The 22800-nt window shown below is 34.1% G+C and overlaps 1 long non-coding RNA gene across 3 annotated transcripts in view; it reads left to right on the forward strand.

Annotated features, from left to right (window-relative positions):
* LOC127554379 (uncharacterized) overlaps positions 1-22800 on the forward strand; it is a 51961-nt gene that overhangs the window by 5264 nt on the left and 23897 nt on the right. Inside the window, exons 2-5 of one of the 3 annotated variants that reach the window (XR_007951960.1) lie at positions 2489-2569; positions 2942-3037; positions 4971-5122; positions 11386-12047. This is a non-coding gene — a long non-coding RNA (uncharacterized LOC127554379). Of the gene's footprint in view, positions 1-2488; positions 2570-2941; positions 3038-4970; positions 5123-11385; positions 12048-22800 lie in introns of those variants that run through there. The other 2 variants (XR_007951961.1, XR_007951962.1) reach the window with 2 other exon arrangements.

Below are 22800 nucleotides of genomic sequence, written 5' to 3' on the forward strand. Positions count from 1 at the left end.
GGTTGGGGGGGTCAAAATACAAAGACAAGAAGGAAATAATCTCTGACCTCAAGAAACTTCCTTCCATATTTTCTTTTAAATGCTTTTTCTTTAGAAAATGACAGGAATTATAACAGACCAAAGGCATTTTCTAGTCACTTTTCATGTCATCAAAATCACTCTAATTATAAATTATGATAAGGATGAAATGTGACAGACAGTGGAAATGGTGGGAGTAAAAAAGAATATTTAAAATTATGGATCTTGGATGATCCCAGGGATAGTAAGGATTAAGTTATGGCCTTTTTGGAATGTGGGATGGTGAAGGATATTATTGGAGTTGATGATACTGAAGATGTGTGTGGGCAAAATCTTAGAGGGACCAATAGTATAAATATTATCCCAATAATGATGGAAGGGGATAACATGAAAAGGAAGACTACGTTGGGTTCTAAATTAATTGAGAAAGATGGGAAAATGTACTGGAGGGTAACAGATGGCAGAAACACAATGTTTCTCATATATAATAAATATGTGGAAGATGTGTCTTAATTTTAATAATTGGCAGTAAAATAACCATGGATATTGTAGTTTTTTGCAGGAAATCTGGATGTTTGAATTCAGATGTTAGTGGACATTGAAGAAATGGATACTATAATATTAGTAGAAACTGAAGCTATATTTCAGTTAGATGAAGAAAAACAAAACAGTGACAGATGAACATTTGAAATTCATTCACAGTATTCAGAAACAATAGTGTTTAAAGTAGTTGAAAATAAGTCCTCTTCACTGGAGGCTTTCAAGAAAACCTAAGAGACCACTTTGGGGATATTTTGTAAAAGCAATTCCTATTTGGATACTTCTTGGCATAAATAGACTCTGGACTCCTAACACCAAGCATCAGTGAAAAATGAATTACTCTGTCATAGAATTTGCAAAGGTTATTTTAGAAAATCTTCTTATCTCCAATTAAATGGTCATTGATTATCATGCAATGTTGATATCTCTACAGCAGTTACAAAACAATTATTAGCCAGGAAAGACAACATCTATCAGCATATTAATCACTAACAAATTCTATAGCATAGCTGTATGTATTATGACCAAATAATTCATCACCTACTGGACAATATACGGATGACATAATAACAACAATAATAACATTTATATAATGCTTTAAAGTTGACAGAGCGATTTACAAATTTTATCCTCACAACAATTCTGAAAGGTAAATGCTATTACCCCCAGTTTACAGACGAAGAAACTGAGGCAGACAGCAGTTTTTCCAGAATCACATAGCTAGTAAATATTTGGATATCTATGAATCTGAACATGTCATGTTTAGTATTTTAACCATTAGGTTAAGTATTTATCTACTGTGCTACCTAACCAAGGTGGGAAATAAGAATTGACAGCTCAAGTACTTCAATTAATTGCTGAAATAGACAAATACCCAGAGGAAGGTTCTAACATGTTAGGGAGGCTTTGTGAAGAAATAGGAACAAGGAATACATGGGATACAATGGCATCATTGGATTATGATTCGCAATCTGTATTGATGAAATTACAACTCAGTGAAAAATTCCATAATTCCATTATTTTACACCTTATAGAAAGCATCTCTTTCAATGATAATAAAGCATTTTTGATTTATGGTTTTCTATTTTCTAAATATTCATGGAACTAAAGTTTTATATGACCTCAACAAGGCAGAACTTCCAAAGACAAGGACTACATTTGTAAGAATTATAATGAGAGTGGTAGCAAATGGTATCATAATGATGGTTATTTGCAACTTAATTATAAAGCAGTTAAAAACAAAAAAAACACTTTAGTTTTAGTAAGTTGAGTTAATTTTCACAAAAGAAAATGCTTATCAATTGAGAATGACTTAATATTTGAAAAAGTTTGTGCCACAAAATATCCTGTAGATAAATTATACTTTTAAAAAGTGGAACTTACTGCCACAAAACCCTTGAAAGTTAACCCATATGTGAGTACCTATATTAGTTTGATTTTTTTTTGTCGGAGAATAATATCTTTTATTTATACATGATGCTATTGTATTCGTTATATGGCATCTCTATAAACATGGCTTAATTGATGAAACTGATGGACAAATAAAGCTATAGAACAAAGGGAAACCTTGCCAAATCAAAACTGATAAAGCTTATGTGCAAATTTAGCTTGATTTTAGTGCTATGAATTACTTATATTGTTTTATAATTATGTAGCAACTAATATTTACTTAAAACATTGAAAGTTTTGATTACATACTTGCTCATAGAATTTTCTTTCTTTTTTCTTTCTCCTCTTCCTCCTCCTCCTTCTTCATCTTCATCTTCTCCTCCTCCTTTCCTCCTTCCTCCTCCTCCTCCTTTTCCCTTTCCTCCTCCCTTTCCTTCTCTTTTTTTTCCTCTTCCTTCTGCTCCTCCTGCTCCTCTTTCTCCTCCTCCTCTTCCTCCCCTTCCTCTTCCTTTTTCTCCTCCTCCTTTTTCTTCTCTTGTAGGCAGAAAGTAGAACTTAAGATGTATTTGGAAAAAGGAAGAATCCATGGCCTTAGTAGGAAAAAAATGAATCTTAAACCATGGTAAGAGCTGCTGAAAAGCTATTCATGTACTTTGTTTTAATTTCATATAGCAATTTAGCTGAATAATCTTCATATTAATGATAAGACATCTGCTTATAAATGGTGAAAATATGTATGTAAGTATAATATATAATTTCTTGCCATTATGCTAGCATTTAGGTTTCTGTCAGTATACATGGTACAATCTAATGGTCTTTTTGTCTATCAACACCTTTCAAGGGCCAGATTGGCTCCTCTCCAAATAAAATAAAACAACAGCTCATCAGGGTAGAGTAGATCCAAGAAGTGGCAGGAGTATAACTAGGAATTTTCTGTCTAGGGCAAATACCTCAACTGAGGCAGAAGTCCAAGATATATAATTTTATTTTTCAGGAGCAAGGAGACACTGGTATGATGCCTCATGGGGAGGTGGGAGAAGTGAAATGGTGGAGAAGTAACTTGCCCCAGTTTATCATCTGATAGCTTCAGGTAGCTTCATAATTTAATTGTTCTTGCTAACTATGTGTTAAGATCTTTTGTTTTTATCTTTCTGAAAGACTGGAAGGCTGTTGATGTCCTCCCTATCAATAGTCTTCTAAATTTATGATTTTACAAAGGGAATATACTGATATAATGATTTGGTATTATGGCTAACCTGAGTTTGTTTTTTTTCCCCTCTGGTACAAGCTTACACACACACACACACACACACACACACACACACACACACGACCCAATTTGTACATGCTAGGTTTGCCTTGGTCACTATGGATTTGTAAGTATTACTCTGTAGTGTGTGAATACTTTTCTAAAGGAGAAGTAGTCTGGTTCACCTGTTTTTGGTATCATGTTGACACTCTTCTAGATGTAGATAGAGTCAATTTGAGAATTTGCTGGTAAAAAAACATTAAAAATGTTTGATTTTTATAGTAACAAAAATAAATAAAAAGTCCATTTAAAAAAAGCTTATTTAAGTGAAATACGTTGGAAGCTTATTTATATGGAGTGTATTTGGAATGTATCAAAAAATTAGTCATGATTCTGGAATTTATCTTAATTATCAGTTATCTCAGCATTTGTACGGATGCTAACATCTATAACATATTATAATATAATAATATATAATAAATATAATATAACATACAGTATTTAAGATGACTTCAAATGTTACAATTAGGTCAGGGTATAATAGTTAACATAAGGAATTCAATTGAACAGATTCAATTCAATAAATATTTGAATTGTTGAATAGGTTAAATAAATTCATTTGAACATTTACCGAAAATTCTGATTTGAGTAAAATTGTCAATTGGACCAAAATAATAACCACTTGAAAAACCTCAGAATTTATCATAGTTTTATATTAGAGGTCTTGTTTGTTGTTATTAAGTCATTCTCAGTCATGTCCAATTTTTCCTGATCTCATTTGGTGTATTTTTGGCAAAGACACTGGAGCGATTTTCCATTTCCTTCTTCAAGATAATCTGTGCCTGCTACCTATTACTTTAAATTTTTTTTTTTTTTTTACTTTGATATCAGGTCACCTCTCTGGACTTCATTTGCCCCATTTTAAATATGGAAATCAGGGTGTGTGATTTTAAAATTCCCTTTAAGTCCTAAATCCTAAAACTATGAGAAATTATAACCTACCATTACTTAGCCTTTATGGTTTCATGACATGATCCAGATTCACAGAATCCAAAATTGGAAGAGATCCTTGAGACCCTCTAGTTTAACTTAAACCTGAATGAGAATTGGTTTTTACAACCACCTATGAATAGTTATCTAGTCTTTCCCTGCAGACCTATGATGAGGTGAAATGATGAGGTTATATCATTTTGAAACATAGTCACTTAACTTATGGATAATTTAATTATTAGGAAGTTTTCCCTAACATCTTTCTAAATGAATGATTAAAGAAAATCCACAAAGTAATACATTTAGTAGTGAAAACGAAATGATTTTCTATTTTAAAGTTAGTTTATTTTGAATCATTAGAGTGAGATTAGATTCAAGTCCCACCAGTGGATAGAAACCATTAAGGATGCTTTGTGTATAACTATGTTATTTGACTTGATACAATATCTTACACTATTATTTATGAAATCGTGGAGCAAAGAAGTAGTTTGTATGAATGCTTTTATTTTTTTCAAATGTTTCTGAATTAGATCTTTTCATTGTCAGCTATAGATAAGTAAATTTAAATACAAAAAAGTAAAGCAGTAAGGAGAGTGGGAAAATTGTGCACAATATAGAGATATTTTCACTTACATAGACAAAGGGAAAGAAGAGCAAACAGAAATAAAAATTTGGTTCAGAACCCTTTGGCAATTAGAGAAATGAAAAGTTTTAACAGGTTTTATTGTTATATTTTAACATTGCCTAGATTTCTTCTTGAATTTTTTTCCTTGTCTCCTCCCAGAGAACCAAGTTTTATAATAATAGCAGCAGCAGCAACAAAAGCAATAACAAAATTAAAAAGATGAAAATAAAAAAATCAATAAAACAAATTAACACATACAAAAAAAAATCTCATATGGAATGTTTTACACTCATGAATCCTCATCTCTGCAGGTGAGTAGGAGAGGTATAGTCTCATATTTCTTCTTTGGGGCCAGGCTTAGTCTTTATAATTTTACAACATTCAATTTTAATTGGTTCATAGTTGTTCTTTGCATTTGCCTTGTAGTCATTATGCATATTGTTTTGCTGGTTATGCTTACTTTGTTTCAATTCATGTAAATCTTTCTGGGCTTTTCTGGATTCATCAGGTTTATTATTTTATTAACTTCAATGTACCACAATTTATTTTAGTCCTTCCTTAGTTGATTTTCAGTTTGTTTTTAGTTCTTTGTTATCATAAAAATGTTGCTATAAATATTTTAGCATATATGGAGCATTTCTTTTTATCAATGACCCCTTAGAATTTACACATTTTAATCACTTTATTTGCAAAATTCCAAATTACTTTCTAATTCATCACTATATTAACAACACATTATTGTGTCATTTTTCTATAATGCCTTCAAAATGACCTTTTCTCATAAATGATCAGATTTACTGCATTTCTCTTATTATTAATAATTTAGGGCATTTGTTCTTATGGTTGTTAATAGTTTGACCAATTCCGTTTTGGAGAATGGTCATGATTCTCTACTGTGAGACTTCATTGTAACTTATGGTGCCATAAGTTACATTTCTTAAAAGTACATTTCTTAAGTTTTTAATTCTTCAGTTTAGATTGTATATTTATACTTACTTGCTTTTTATTTGTACTGTACATATTTTTATATGTACTTCATAATGTTATTCCCAGTGCCTAACAGTATCTAATACACAGTAGGCACTTAACATATATACTAGTTATACTTGAAATGACCAACTAGCATTAGGGTTCAGAGCTCCCCACATTTTAAATTCTAATGTTAGTTGAGCCAAATGAGTAGTTGAAGGAAATGAACGGAGACTGTTTATTCATAGAGGGCCAAGTTCTTTTCTTTGCTGGCCAAATGAGTTACTCAGAGCCTCATATTCTTTATGAGGTATAGACTGAAACACTCGGATCAGAGAGTGAATTACCCTCTACTAGGTGCAAATGCAGGCTGTGTGGGATGTGCCCTTATGTCTTATTGTCTCTATAACTTGCCCCACAAGACCTGTAAATTTGCTGTAGTCTGAAAAGAGCACACTCTTCTACTTAACAATTTACAAAGCATGTTGGCATGTATTATCTCACTTGATCTTCACAATAATCTTTGGCATTAGGTATGATTAGCCTCATTTGGGAAGATTATCCTCCTGGTTATGCAGAAACAGTCTCTGAGAGGTAAAATTATTGACTTAAGGTTAGACAGGTAATAAAATGGCAGAAACAGATTAGAACTGATGTTAGTCTCAGATTTTTTGGTTCTTAATTCAAGGAATTTTTCCTATATAGTAGGCTACCTTTTGTACCTCACCTTGCCATTTTCTCTGTCTTTTCTTTCTCTGGGTTTTGGTCTTAATATGAGATACCTATTTCTCCAGCCCTTGACTTTTTAGCCCTTAGTGAGAATTAAAATTTGTCTATCAGAGGTGAATATCCCAAGGAGGTCTGGGGAGCTTTAAGCAGGAAGTTATGGCAATTGTGCTTATAAAAGGTAAATTTTCTTGTTGAATTCTATTAGGATCAACTAACTGATTGAGCCAAAAAGAACATTCTCCTGAAATTTATTTCCAGAGCAGTCAAATTCTACTGTTAAGGAAGCATGTTAGTGCATGTCCCTTTGGTGTGTTGCTCTTGAAAAAGATTATTGCCCACAAACCAACATTAGCCAAGTAAGAGTTAAAAAAAATCAAGGTTAGTGCAAAAAACCACCTATAGGAACAATGAGGGTGGTGGTATTGCTTTCCGTTCCTGAGTATAACATTTTATTTCCAAAATGAAATACCTAAATCATTTACAAGGCAATAGAGATATAACAGTCCCTCAGTCGCTCACTTGAAAAGGAAATTTTCAATACAAATAAAGTCATACATATTTATACTAGGGTAATTCAAAATAACTTCCTCACATAAGCACTGCTACGTTCAAATAAAATCATGCCAACACTTCTGAGTGCACTGCTTTAAGAAAAAATGCTCCCCATAGTGTCCGAACTATTTAAAAATCTTGCCAGCTTTTCAACATACATCAGTTATCTCTCTTCAAATCATTGACAAGAATTTAAAAATTGCTTCATCAGAACAACTGTTACCCTTTCTTATTCTCTAAGCTAGAACCTGATCCTCTAAAAAGGACCATATTTACAGCTCCTTTTGAAATTTAGGAACCATTTGGCTGATACGTTTTTGCTACATTTTCTTTTCCTGATTTAATTACTGGGGGCATTTGCATGAAAACAGGAGAATAGGGACATAAGATTTTTGCATCTTATGAGTTCATCTGCTTCTGCTTCGTTCTCCACCTGAGATTAGAATCTGTTTTAGTACCATTTGAAGATCAAAAGCCAGACTAGAAATGATGGATGAGGTTATTTGGAGGTGGGAAGGGGAGGGATTCAGAAATAGAGGACTAGAATTAGAATAGATTGATTCACCTCTAGGGAACTTTTTCCACAAAAGCACTGGATCAGAGATTAAGAGTTTGAGGAGACTTTGAAAATCCTTTAGACCAGTCCCCTCATTTTGCTAATAAAGCAGTTGAGTTCAGAGAAGGACTTGTCCAATGTCATACTGGTAGTAAGTGGCATAATTGGAATTTGGACATTTGTCCTCTGACTCTAAATCTAGACTATTTTCTACAATAACAAAGATTTGTTAAGTACCTACTGTAATAGGAGCTGGAAAACATATGATGTTTACATTAGATACTATCTTGGCTTTATGGAACTCATCTAGCAAGGGAAGATGAAACAGACATAATACAAAAAATAGATTATTAAAAACAAATAGAAACCAGCATGATGTAGTAAAAAGAACCTGGAACTTCAAGTCAGGAATCCTGAGTTTATGTCCTAGCTTAATACCTAAGAGTTATATAATCACGGATAAGTCATTTAAACTCTCCAGACCCAAGTTCCTTGGCTATAAAGTGAAGTGGTTGGATTAGACGATTAATTAATTACTTCCTTCTCACTTTCTGGCATTCCACAATAAGCTCAATTTTAGACATAATAAATTTGAGTATTTGTTTATTAAACATTTTGGTGGAGTTATTTAGTTAGTAGTGATCATATAGTGGAAAGAGCATTGGTCTGGAGTTAAGAAGACCTGAATTAGAATTCCAGCTCTCCCGCTCAATAGCCATGTGACTTTGGCCAAGCAACTAAGGAGAAGGGTAACTATGATCTTTAAAAGCAACACAACTCCAAAACAACAATTCATCAGTGATTTATCAGCTCTGTCCAATAAGAAAGTGTTAGGGGCCAGAAGAGGGATATAAACCTAAATTCTAGAGTTATGAAAAGCTTCAGGCTCATGAGTTTCCAATTAATCAATTAATCAACATTTATTAATTGCCTATATTGGGCCAGGCTCTATGCTAAGCATAGAGTTTATTTGCCTTGATGTACAGTGACTTTAAGTGGGTACTTTCTCCCCATACTTTCATTATAGAGTGCGATGCAAAGATATAGGTAGATTATGATGCTTTGTTTATTCCTATTTTTTCTTTCTGCTGAGAAAAATGTTTACTTCTGAATTTGTCTTCTAATGGGGAAATATTATTATTCTATTTTCTGCCTAGAAATTTCTATCATAATAGGTTTTAAGTAAGAGCCTAGGAGATTATTGTTTGAAGACTTCTCTAGTAAAATTTGTTGTGACTCAACATCAGATGATTAACAATAGCAACTCAAAAAACTGTTTAATGAAGCATGGATATGTTGTGCTTTACTTTGGCTGAAGCAATATTCATGATGATGAAATTGCAGTTCTCTCAAAGAATTAAAGCAAATCACAAAGTCTATGTATTGGTAATATCAATTAATTTAACAACAAACAATTCACTGAACACATTTCTTAGAGAAGTTTAAGCAATGTAAAACAGTCATCATAATGAGGAGGCCAAAAGAGTTGAGAAACTATCACAGCCTGGATAGATAAATAAGCTTGACTATTTTCACCCATAAAACATCAAGATACACAAAGGAAGGCTTCTGGTAAATTTTGTGGCTCATTTATAAAGACTTAACAGGTGGTTTTTGCAAAGGGTTCATAAGATTTGAAGATAGAGAAAAGTATGATTTGTACTGGGAAAGCAAACACTCACATAAATGAAGTTTTGGATCCATAAAAGTTTTATTGTGTACTAATTGGATATTAAGTTATCACAACAGGTACTGCAGAGACAAAAATTTAGATGAAAAAAATTCTTCCTTTTATAGTACTTACAATCTAGGAAGAACTACAACAAATACATAAAAACCTATGCAATAAAATTATAAAGTATATGAAAAATGGAAACAAAAAGAAATTTGAGGGCCAAGGACAGGAATATAATTTTTAATGGAGGAGATCATTGAAGGAGTCTTCAAAAAATGTAATTGGGTTTTCAAGGATTGGTAGGAATTCATTAGGTAGAAAGTAGTAAAATATGAGAAGTAAATGAAAAAGAAAACAAGATTTTGGATGGGAGAAATTAGGTTATCATAAGGAGGAGTCAGTTTTTGGAAAAATACAATAAGATCAATTAGAAGATAAGCTTCTTTGTACTTGTACCTTGCACGTAATAGTCACTTTAATTTTTTGCTAGAATAAATAAAAAAATAATTGCATTTGTGTCCACACTTCTGTTCTTAATTTAGTGTTTTATTTAATTAATGTCTGTTATTTTTAAATTAAATAAAATTCAAGTTGTATATATAGATATCATATGTATAATACACATATATTAAAAAGTCACTGATAGAATATTGTATTTGTAAAGATTGAATGTGAACTTATGGTTATATAAGGAGGAAAACTGGTAAATGAATGAATTGGGGTCACTTTTATTTTTCTGTCTTTAAAATATGACTATTGTTTAGTTTAAGTAAGAATGAAAGGTAACTGATAGTTCAAGTGGTGTATTGATACTTCTGATATGTTTAAGGAACAAGAAGAAAAAGCCTCCAGAATGTTGGATGTATTCTCTGTGAAATATTTGTAGTTAAACATGGACAAGAATCATCTAGGACCAAAATATATAACACAGTGGTATGGGTATGCTGATGAAATCACTATTATACCAAAGTAAAAAAATGCCCCCAAAATTCTGCTCTGATTATAGATGTTATTACCACATAGTTTTGTTTAAGCTTGAGTTTCTATTATCAAATGTAAGAAGCTTAAAATGTAAATATGTGGTAAATCAAACTTTTTATTTATTCATGGGCACTAACAACTTTAAATGTCTTTTTTTAAAAAAGTCTATGTGACAGCAAAAGTGTTATGGTATTCTAATTAATGAATTTTCTAAGTGTTTCCCTCTTATTCATCTCTGATCTTTAGATGTGATAAGTGTATGTTAAAGTACACACACACACACACACACATACACACCCCTACACATGCATACACACATACACACACACTACAAATTTGGTATTCCTAGTAAATGTGTCAGTCTTGGGAATTACCAAATCCACCTATCTCTAAAACTGGTTGAATCTGAACACTAATGAAATTACATTTTGGGTAAATTTTTGGCTGAGTGAAGCTCCAAAGTCACATTGGAATACATTGAAATTAGATTTATTTTGTTTAAAGTTAGCTTCATTTGTATATGTATAACCACAGATGTAGGCTATATCCACATTAAATAAATACAAATATGAATCATGTATTTAAAAGCTCAACCAAACACTAATGCTGATTGCATTACTAAAATGTGAATTGGTGGTTTCCAAATTATTTTTGAAGAGTGAATGAAACTCTTGGCTTCTAACCAATCCTCCCTGGAATCTTCTGAAAATGTATTTCAGAAGATGAAGAGAGATAAAGGAAAGGGAGAAAGCTCTTATTCTAATGCTTACATTGTTTTGCCTTTTGAAGAAATTAGGGCACATTACAGTATGGCAAAGCCCAAAAGGTGATCATTCATGCAGCAGTTTAAAATGTGGTGCTTATGAAAGTGAGGTGCCACTAACATGTCCTAGGATTAGACAGAGAGTGGATGTGATCAGAACAAGCTTGCTTGTAGAACTCTTTCTTTGCCTTTAGAATTAATTTATAAACTTCTTATTCTTCTTCATGCATAATTCTCCCAAAAAGAAACTATGAGACAAATTGTGGTTGTTAATAATAATAATAATAATAATAAATATGGATGAATGTAGAGCCGGAACTAAACTGACACCAGACTATCTTTACTCAAGTTTTCAGCCAGATTTTAATAACCCAGCTGTCCAGAGGTGAGAAGCTAATGAGGACATAAGGAATTCCTGGATGGAAAAACGACAGTTGGCCCAATGAGTCTGTCTCCTTCAAGTATATTGCAACACACCTCTCTGTATTGTCAGTATATCTTCCAACCCCTTCTGTCTATATAAACATGTCTAGTTGTCTCTTAAACTAACTAATATGTTATGTTTCACTCAATGTACTTATTTGGCAACTTACTGTACGTTTCATGTGCATTATTTCTTTTTGCGTAAAATAGGTTTATGCTCTCTCTGTTTCCTAAGAAGTATCAAATAAGATAATCTTTCTAAAAAGCACTTAGTACAATACCTGGTACATAGCAGATATTATATACATGCTTATTCCCTTTTCTACTAATTAATAAATTTTTATAAACATTACTTTCAATATTACTAGCAGTTTTACAATTGATATGATAAGAGACTTGAAAGAAATTAACTTGAAGAAATGTAAAATTGTGGTGAATTTATAAGGAAAAACTTATTCCTTTATTAAATCATGTTGCAGTTTTACTTGCGGTGTGAAAAAAATGAAAGTGAACAAGCTGGTAAAATACTATAGTTTCTCCCTCCACCCCAAAATCCACTGAGAATGTTCAAATGAGATAATAAAGAAAAGGAGCCAAAGTATTATTTAGATTGTGCCTTTCAAAATCAAATCAAGTAGAGATTTGAAACAATTAGATCTTCTCAGTTTTTTAAAATCTTCTATATTATTTGAACATTTCATGTAAAAATGTTTTCTTGATTTGAATAATGCAAATAATCACTTTAGACTTCCACATAAATGTCATAGCAGGATGACCTTTCTTTTAGTAGTGGACGAAATTGTTATGACTGCTTTTCAAACATTTCTGATATAGTTAAATTATCTATATAAGAATGCTTGAAAATTTTTCTCTTGGGAAGTCACCTAAGTAATGAAGCATCAGAGAGAAGGCTAGAAAACTTTGTGAGGCTAGTAACTTGAGAAGGGAAAGACATAATTTCTGTTTAGGCTTTTGGATCTGGCAATCAACTCAGCTCTGCATATGAGACCTTAAAGTAGTCCCTCAGGTTAGAAACAGGAATTTAATGGTACCTTTTTTGGTGATAAGGTGAGAATAGGAGGGGCCCTAGAATTAGGAAAAACAGAATCTGCTACTTGATTTTAGAAGGTGCTGTTATTTTTAATATTTGTGTTGGTTGTCGAAGAATATGATTGCTGAGTGACCCAGATACGACTTAGTCTCAAACAGTAAATGAAAGAATTGAATTTCACCAATAAAGAGATAATAAGACTTAATAATGGGCAAGTGAATTCTTTTAGGTATATAGATTTTGACAGATCAAAATAGGTCTAGGGGAGGATTGGAGTAAGTGAAGAAAAGCCTAAAGTCTGGGGCAAAAATCTTAGGCTTTTATAGCTTTAGCAGTAAGGGACCTTGAAGATAATTTAGTATAACTTTCTCATTTAACAGATAAGTACATTGAGGCTCAGAGGGAACAGATGAGAATTTGAGTAGTTTTGTCAGCCTACATCTATCTCTCCCTGGGGAATGGACAGTTGGAGTCCCATCCAAGCTAGAAAACATTAAAATGTCCCAGGGACAAGGACAAAGGAATCTCACTGAATGGGGGAGGGGGGGGCTAAGAAAGACCAGGACTAATTTCAGTTTTCATTTAAAATCTGTGGTAACTTTTAAGATTTGTTTCTAGCTTTAAAATCTGCCTATGATTTTTTTTGTTATTTTAAATCCTTGTGTTTAATAATCTATGGTTACCAACAGCAAAACAAACAAAATGAAAAAAAAAAAAACTTTAGAAAATGTCAAGAAGACTTGTATGTTCATGTCAGTTTCTATAGGTAAGGGAAGCAGTGGAAACCTGTGTCCTACAGGATAGAAGACTGAAAAAAGAATGGAAGTAGAATGGAAGCAAACCTAGGGATCTAAAAAGGAAAAAAAAAGGTAGTATAAGGTATATCAGAGAGGGGTCAAGAAATGCCTAAGATGTTTAATAATACAGAAGGCCCTCCAGAATGTGAATAAATCTAACTATGGGATATCAAAATGTTTCCTCTGCTTTAATTTATTTGGTTCAGTTGAGTTGATTCAAATTCCATAAAGTTTAACTCTTGAGGTTCAAGAATCATAGATCTGGAGTTGAAAGGCATGTTGGAAGCCATTCAGACCAGGAATTCTTAGCCTGAGGTTTGAGAACTTATTTTAAAAAATATTTTGAGAAGTGTTATTTCAATATAATTTATTGTCTTTTGTAATTCTGTATTTTATTTTGTGAACTTGTGCATTATTCTGGTAGGGGTTTATAAGGCTCACTACGCTGTTATGACACATGCCCATGACACAAAACAGCTCTTAGCCTCTGGTCTAGCCCATTTGACAAATGAGGAAATGTTGGCCCAGAGACTTGTGCAGAGTTGAGTGACTTGTTAAAAGTCATTCAACTGTTAAATGCAAGAATCTGATTACAATGGTGGATCCTCTGAATCCAAAGTCAGTATTCTCTCCCCTCTATATGGTGCTTCTTGAGTGCTAGATTACTCTAACATCTTCAGAATCTTGGAATTATCCTCAAATAAGTTTATTATTATTATTATTTTTTTACTTTGGCGGTCATAGAGAGAATTTGGTAAGAGACTTGAAAAAAATTAACTCAAAGAAATCTAAAATAACAGTGAATTTATAAGGAAAAACTTAATCCTTCATTATACCATGTTATAAGTAAAACATACAGTTTTACTTAAGGTGTGAAAATGAAAGTAAACAAGCTGGATAAATACCACAACTTCTCCTTCACTCCAGAACCCATTTAGAATGTTCAAATGAGATCATAGAGAAAATTTCTAGGTGAACTTTTTATAATTTCATTGAGTATGTACTAAAGTTTCAAAGAAACAATTTAGAAACTATTCACACATTATATTGACATAATTAATATGTATTACATACTTATGTAGGAATATCAAGTATGTATTTCTATTTTCACATGAGCATATTTGTCACAGTGCAAATACTTTGTACCTAATGTGTTGGTTTAGTTGGTGTACACATTCTTTATTCTTCAACTCCCTGGAAACTTTGAAGACTCAAGTGTTATATAAGCATAAAAGATTTTACTTCTTTTGTTATTTTTGCCCATGTTTAAGTGTCAGCACCTTGGCTTCTATGATGAAAGATGATCCATAGGTCTTTTTCTTTTAATCCATTTCCAAGCTCAGATACATAATGGTTTATAGAAATGAGGAGAGAAATATTTAAAATCTAACCTATTTTCTTCCAAACTTGCCCCCAGAACTATTAGCTTTATAGACAATCTGTAAAATCCAGCTGTTGTCACCCTTACATTTTAAGCCTTTTGAACGTGATCCAAAATTTCTCTGATCTATTCAACACATATCATAGATTTCAATGGTGAGGAGGGAGTGGGGTAGGGTGAGGAGAAATATGTCTGTATTATACTCATTATAATCTTGGGTGTCTCACAGTTAATGGAACTATATAGGTAGCTTTAAGTTTCTGTTATGATTTTTGAACTCACTCAAAACAGAGGTCTCAGTATGTTCTGGCTATCTATCTGAAGTGATGCCTAATGCCTAATAACTTCTAGCAATCAATCAAGTTGTTTGGAAAAATCTTCTTCATGAAGAAATTAATCTTTGATTAAATATTCTCCACATATTTTTGAACTTTGCACAATGGTTACAGTTGCCATAGGACAAAATCATTCAAGGTAACTCAAACTTTTGATTTAAGAGGGATCTCTCTAGCCTTGTACTCAGCCCTATTTTTGCCCCCCTTTATTACATTCTGTTCTTGCATTGAAAACACTACATTTTTTGTCTGTGAACCATTAGTCACAAGCCACAGATTCTTTTCCCTATCACCTTGCTGCATGATTGATCCACTTCATATGAACCCTTTGATGTGGTTCATTGATTTCTACTTATCATTTGACCATTTACGTCAAATTTTCTATTAATATCTGAAAATAAAAATTTTTATTTCTAAGACTTTATTATGTCTTGACCCATCTGTACCTCCATCTTTGGCTTACCTAAAACTCAGCATGAGGTTGTCATGTTTGTGTCTCTTGAATTCAGTATTCTATTCTGGAGCCAGCAAGTTGCAATCATTGTCATTACTGCTTTGTGTGCTCATGTGTATCTGCCTATGTATGTATATGTGTGTGTGTGTGTGTGTGTGTGGTTTTGTCATTGAAAGTTAGTAAATGATTAGGCAGGTATTTCCAGGTACCACTGTAATGTTCAACTGGCACCTCAAACTAAATAGATTTGAAACTATCCTTTTTATCTTCTTCCCCAATCCAGCTTCTCTTCTTGACTTCTCTACTCTCAGAATGCTGACACAAGCAGGTAGTGACAATAGGTTCATACCTAATTCAGCAGGATAGAATGATAGTTACATTCACATGGTCACCACTGAAGAAGAAGCAACGAAATGTGGCTTTTACCTATTTGCAAAATCTATTAGAGTGATGCCTGACTTTTCGTTGGATGGAATAAGAACCAGCAGATGGGCCCCATCATTTGCTGGTTATCATCTCCACAAATTTAACTTCCTCAGCTCACTGACACTATTATTATACTGGCACAGAATTGAGATTGTGCTTGCAGGATAATTATCTGGCAAGATTATGAGATTGGAAATACACAACTTCTACAGATGTGGGTGATCACCATCTTCTTTTCTGTGTGTGAATTCCATGTTCTCTGCATAGGATCAAGGGCTTTGGTCTTTGATTCAGCGTGAGGTTGTTGTGTTTTTGTCTCTTGAATTAAGTATTCTATTCTGGAGCCAGCAAGTTGCAATCATTGTCATTGCTATTCTGCGTGAGCATGTGCATCTGCCTGTGTGTGTGTGTGTGTGTGTGTGTGTGTGTGTGTGTGTGTGGTTTTGTCATTGGAAGTTAGTAAATGATTAAGCAGGTTGGTATTTTATTATGAGGTTTGTTTCATGGATAATTATCTAAAGCAGAAAAATCTGGGGCATTTAGGTGATGCAGTCAGCTCTGGAGTCATCCCTGAGTGCAAATCACTTAACTCTGCCTCGGTTTCTCACCTGTAATATGAGTTGGGGAGGAAAATGGCAAACCACTCCAGTATGTGTGCCAAGAAAACCCCTAATGGGGTCACAAATTTCTGAACATAAGTGAAATGACTCAACAATATCAAGAGAAATGTGAAATTCTACTTTTATTTGCTAGTAGATAAGAATAAAAAGAACCCATTAGTTATGACATTTTTCTTGTTATTTTTTATACCAACATTATTTGCCAGGTCACCCAAGTTTTAAACCTTAGACTCAGTGAATGAATCAATTAGTAGGCATTTGTTAGGCACTTCTTGTGTGCCAGTCATTATGCTAAGCATTATGGATACAAAGAGAATCAAAGTTAAAAAAAAATTCAAGGAGTTTATGTAACATGGAAAGATAACATGTAAATATGTAGACACATTGGTTCATGGATAATACACACGGATAAAATAAAAAGTAACCTTAAAGGGAAAGGATCAAATGAATGACAAGGATGAGGGAGAACTGCAGAAGGGCGCATGTGAACTGAGACTTGAAAAAATTCAAGGATATCAAATGGTGGAAGTGGGATGGGAAAACATTCCAGGCAGTCTCAAGACACAGTCTGGAAATGGAATATCATGTGTGAAGAATAGTAAGTAATTCAGTGTCATTGGATCATATAGAGAGCACATAGTGGAGAGAGTAAAGTATCTGAAGTCCAGAAAGTAAGAATAAGTCAAATGGAAAAGAGTCCTGGAATATAGGACTCTTTTAATAGTTTTTTTTTTAACAGTTTGTATATTGAGCAGAAGTGCAACATGACATGATCAAACTTATGTTTTAGGAAAAATAATATGGCAGCTATGTGATAGATAAATTAGAATGGGAGATACTTGAAACAGGAGAATCAAGTAGACAGCAACAATCTAGATGGGAGATGATGAGGAACTGAACTAAAGTTGTGACTATGAATAGAGAGAAAGGAACATACAAAGTAGAAACAAGATTTGGTAACAACAGATTGGTGGGGTGAATGAGAGCAAGGAGCAGAGAAGGATGCTGAGATTGTGAACCTGGGGCACAGATGGTGGTACCCTCAGTAGTAACAGGGAAGTTTGGAAAAGGGAAGGGTAATGGTGGAAAGATAGTGAGTTCTGATTTAGATATTTAGAACCGAGATGACTATGGGACATTAAATTCAACATGTTCAATAGGGTGTTGGGCTTGGTCTATTAGAGCTCAGGAGAGAGACTGAGTGTATTACACACACACACACACACACACACACACACACACACACACACATCTTTGAATCATCTACATAGATGTTAACTGATCACTAAGGGACATATAAAGGGAACTAGAAGGTTTATAGAGAAAAAACCCTCAGAATAGAGCCTTGGGACATTCATAGTTAGAGGGCATAATGGGAAAACTGGAAGAAAAAAATCTTTTAGGGAAAGGTGATTAACGATATAAAAAAGCTATAGAGAGATTTAGAAGAATGAGGAATGAGAAAAGGTTAGATTTGGTAAGAAAGAGAGACACAGACAGAGACAGAGAGAGACAACAGAGAAAGACAGAGAAAAGAAGGAGGAAGAGGAGAAGGAAGAGAGGAGAAGGAGAAGGAAGAGAAGGAAGAAGAGAAAGAAGAATGGGAAGAGGAGGAGGAGGAAAAGAAGAAGAGGAAGAAGAAAGAAGAAAGGAAAGAAAGAAAAGGAGAGAAGGGAAAGAGGAGAAACAGACAGTTTTAGTTTTAGTTAAGAAGCCAGATTTTAATGGATTTTGAAAAGTATGAGGGGAGAAGTGGAGCCACTAAGTATAAATTAGTTTTTCATAGAATTTAGCAGAGAAGGGAAGGGTAGATGTATATTATAACTTGAGGTGATGGTAGGATTAAGTCAGAGATTTTTGAAGATGTAATTCAAAAACTGTCAAAATCAGGGAAGGAGCTAGTAAGTAGGGACAGATTAGGCTAGTGAGAAATTAGGGATTATAGTAGGAACTACATACTAGAAAAAAGGGGAGGAGATGGAAGTAAGGGAGTATAGAGAGAGGGGCTAGCCTAGACATTATAATCTAGGCATTATATTCCAGGTTCATTGGAACCTAGTCGAGTCTAGGAGATAATAGTAATGGGAAGTGATGTCAGAGGGCTGTGAGATAAAGAGGAGAGAAAAGGGAACTCATGGCAAATGGTATCAATTTTTTGGTGATGTATGTATGAATCAAGATCCTCAACCAAAATGATGGAGGAAAAAGCTGCCATGGAAAGTGGAGGAGACAAAGAGGTTTGGAACAGCTGTTGTGGTGAATGAAATAGAGGACAAATTAGAATGGAGTTAAGGATTTCTTTGCTGCCATGAAGGTGCAGTCATGATTCAATAGCACAAATTTAGAGGGGACCCAATCAGCATTTGATATTGTGACTTCCTCCATGCTGTTCAGCAACAAGTGAAAAGGAAATGGATAGTAGGGGTAATTCAGATTTGAAGTTTGGCAAGGTCTGATTGGTGATAAGACTAGAGGACAAGGGATTTGAGAGTATAGAATATAGTTGCACTGCTCACCAAGGAGTTGAGACTGGGAAGGGAGGGGAATGTAGCCTGGGGAATGTAGCCATGGCTGGGGTGATAATCTGGGAAAACATTGGAAGCACTGGAGGTCATTTTTAATTCCTCATGCCTCCCTCCCAACATCCAATCAGTTACAAAGTCCTGTCCATTCTTCCTGCATAATGTCTGTTGTATTCTTCTGCTGCTTTCCATCACCCCTGCCACCACCTCAATACAGACCCCCATTATCTTTGCCTGGGGACTATTGTTTGCCGGAGCCTGTAGAAACAGCTGTGGTTCATCCTGCTGAATGGGGAGGTGTGGTCAGTGCTGAACTCTCCAGTTCAAAAGGGCAGTGGGTGCAGAACAGAACACGAGTGAAGCATCATGTTCCAAAGCTGCCAAACTCAATAATTCCGGTCCTTTAAATCTGCTCTCTTCAGATTTCCTTCTTAATACAATTCTTGGACTCATTCTCTTCTTTACTGCCTTGTGATTTAACTTTTTGCTATTTCTTCTTGTCTTTACTTCATAGCATTATAGATTTAGAACTGAAAGTCATCTTATTCAACCTTTTTATTTTACAAAGGAGGGAAGTGAGATCCAGAGAGAAGGGACCCAAGATGAAAGTAGAGAAATGGAGATTTAACTCATGTACTCAGAGGGAAGGAAGGAAGGGAGGGAGAGAGAGGGGAATAAAAGAAAAGATGCAGGACTCTTTGCATTGAACCACCTGCCTTCCCAAATGGACAAGTTTCTTGAGTTTCCCTTAGGATACTGATCTCTGGCTATTGTCAAGCACATATCTCTATGCTATCAATTATTTAGTATCCTAATATACCTTTTGTTTCTCTCCTAATAGCCTTTGAGCATGTGCAGAACTCTTTATGTACAGCAGTAGGGCTTCCTCCCAGGCAGGTGTTTCCACTCTACTTTATCCCTTGGAGGAGCTATTTAAGAGAGGACAACTGTTACTATGGCTTGCTAATTAGTTTATTCACTATTGGTAGGACATTTTTTCTTAAAGCATAGTTCTGAGAAGCAGCGAGGTGGTGCAATGGATCTAGTCAGGAAGATCTGACTGACTATGTGATCTTGGGTTAGTCACTTAACCTTTGACTACCTCAGTTTCCTCAAATATAAAATGGGGATAATAATAGCACTTATCTCCCATGGTTGTTATACTGTGGATCAAATGAGGTAACATTTATAAAGTGATTAGCACTGCACATGGCTCTTAATTAATGATCTCCCTTCCTTCCTCCCTCCCTCCTTCCCTTCCTTCCTTCTTTCCTTCTTTCCTTCCTTCCTTCCTTCCTTCCATTACTAAAAATATTAAAAAAAATTCATTTGTCTACTTATTTCCTGACAGGAAAGGAGCCGAATGCCTTAGTCTTCTTTCAGGGACTTCAAAACCTGTCCTATACCTGCCTTTCTAGCCTTATTTCAGTAGTTCTTTCCTATACCCTATATGCCAATCAAATTGTAGTACTTGTCATTATTGAGCACATTCTGTGCTTTTTGTCTACATGCTTTTGTTTTTGCTTCATTTGTGTCTGAAATGTTCCCACCTATCTGTTTATATGTACACTAGTTGAAATACTCCCTATCCCCCACTCAAGGATCAGTTCAAATGCCACTGCCTCTAGGGAGCCTTCCCTAATCCCCTTAACTATCTCTATATTCTGCACTCCTCCCTCAATAAGTGATCTTTCCTTCTTCTGAACTACCATATCTCTGAATTATTCTATGTTTCTGTCTCTGTCTTTGTCTCTCTGTCTCTGTCTCTCTGTGTCTCTGTCTCTTCATCTCTGTCTCTATCTCTATGTCTGTCTCTCTGTCTCTCCATCTGTGTCGCTGTCTGTCTCTCTATCTCTGTCTCCCTCCCCCTCCAATCCCCTTCTCTCCCATTTCCCTTCTCTTCCTCTCTCCCTCTCTCCTACCTCTTTCCCTTCTTATCACGTTTTACCTATTAAATATATATCTCATCTCTCTGATTAGGTTGCAAGTTTAAGTTAGGTCAGAGACCAGATCTTATGCTTTTTTTTTTTTTATATATAAAACTCATATTATCTAGCACAGTACTTTGCTCATACTTCTAAATGCTCAACAAATATTTGTTGAATGAAAGATGGCCCAAATATTCTAGGATGAATTTATTCTGCATCATCATTATGTTCATCCTTGGGAAAACGTTTATGACCTTTGATCTACTCTGCCCAAGCAAAACTATTTTCCTAGTAGGAGCTGTTTCTTCTGTGAATAAACTTCAGATAAGGAACCTTGAGCCAATATCAGCAGCATTATTCAGGGAGTCAAGTAATTTTACTACATTTCTCCTTGGAGAATTTTTTTCTAACTAGGCTTATATTACGAGAGATAGAGGGAAATCCAATGAGTAAAAAACTTTTATAAATTACTGAAAATGATTTAAAATATTTAAAGATTTTATAATTTATTTTGAATGTTCTTTTGTGACACTAAAATTATATACTCAAGTCAAGAAGAAATCCATTTTTCCAAGGTTATTTTTTCCCCTCCACCAGATTACCTCAAGATTTCTAGGTATATATCAATATGTGACCTATCTATAACTGTAGACTGAATCTATTTGTTTTCAGTTGTTTTTCAATTTTATCTGTCTCTTTGTGACCCCCCCATTTTTTTGGGGTGAAGTTACTGTAGCGGTTTGTCATTTTCTACTCTAGCTCATTTTACAGATGAGGAAACTGAGGCAAACAGAGTTAAGTGATTTGCCCAGGGTCACACAGCTAGTGTCTGAGACCAGATTTTAACTCAGGAAAATGATTTTTTTTTTAAATTCCAGGCCTGCCTCCTAGCTTCCCAGGTTGAATCTATAGTTTAATGAAAAAAAAAAAAAACAAACAAAAAAAACAACCCTCAAAAAAACCTCAACTCCAAAATCTCAGTAAGTAAATGGAACAGGACATTATATTCATTGAGAAAACATTTTCAGAAGCATTATATCTAAAATATATGACATAAGCAGAATATTCATTTAGATTTCTTGAATAGACACAATGGTAAAGTGGATACAACAGTTTTTTTTTTTTTTTCCTGTTGGCCCAACTTTCTTTTTATTTTAGTGAATTCTGAGCTCCTGGTCCAAATCCTGGTTATAGATAAACTAGACACATTATTGCTTGCCTAGAAACCGCTTCTAAAAATGCCTTTAAAAATATAACATGCTAGTTTGTGCATTCAGGTTATTTTCTTCCCAAGATGGTACTTCATTTTTCTGGCTGCTAGGACACATCTAAGACCATCACCTACATACACAGGAATAATTTAAAGTAGTGGCTGCTACCTTTTAGCTGAATGACATAGCATGGCACTCAAACTTCTTCTTGATACTTTGCATTCCCTATTTACTGCTTTTTCCTTTACTCCATAACTTTATAGTTTCATCAATGTTCTTACTTTTGTCAGTACATATTTTTTGAAAAATAAAAGCATGTATTACCATTTGACATATGTCACCCTTGGCAATGATAGCTTGAAAACTAAAAACAAAAACCCAATACAAAACAACAAACAACACCTACGTCCCTTGCATACTTTCATTCATGTCTATAATTGCTCTATGCTTCAAAATGTGTCACCTTGCTAAGTTTCAAAAATTGCTCTAAATGATGTTTCTATAAATGTTTCATAAGGTCTTTACTGTCAGGCCAGATTTCTAAGGTCTAGAAATGTCAAACTTGGTGAGCTTTTTTATTTTTATTTATTTATTTTTTTAAATAAAAACCAAAGTA

Source organism: Antechinus flavipes, chromosome 3 (assembly GCF_016432865.1).
Source record: "Antechinus flavipes isolate AdamAnt ecotype Samford, QLD, Australia chromosome 3, AdamAnt_v2, whole genome shotgun sequence".
Taxonomy (NCBI): domain Eukaryota; kingdom Metazoa; phylum Chordata; class Mammalia; order Dasyuromorphia; family Dasyuridae; genus Antechinus; species Antechinus flavipes.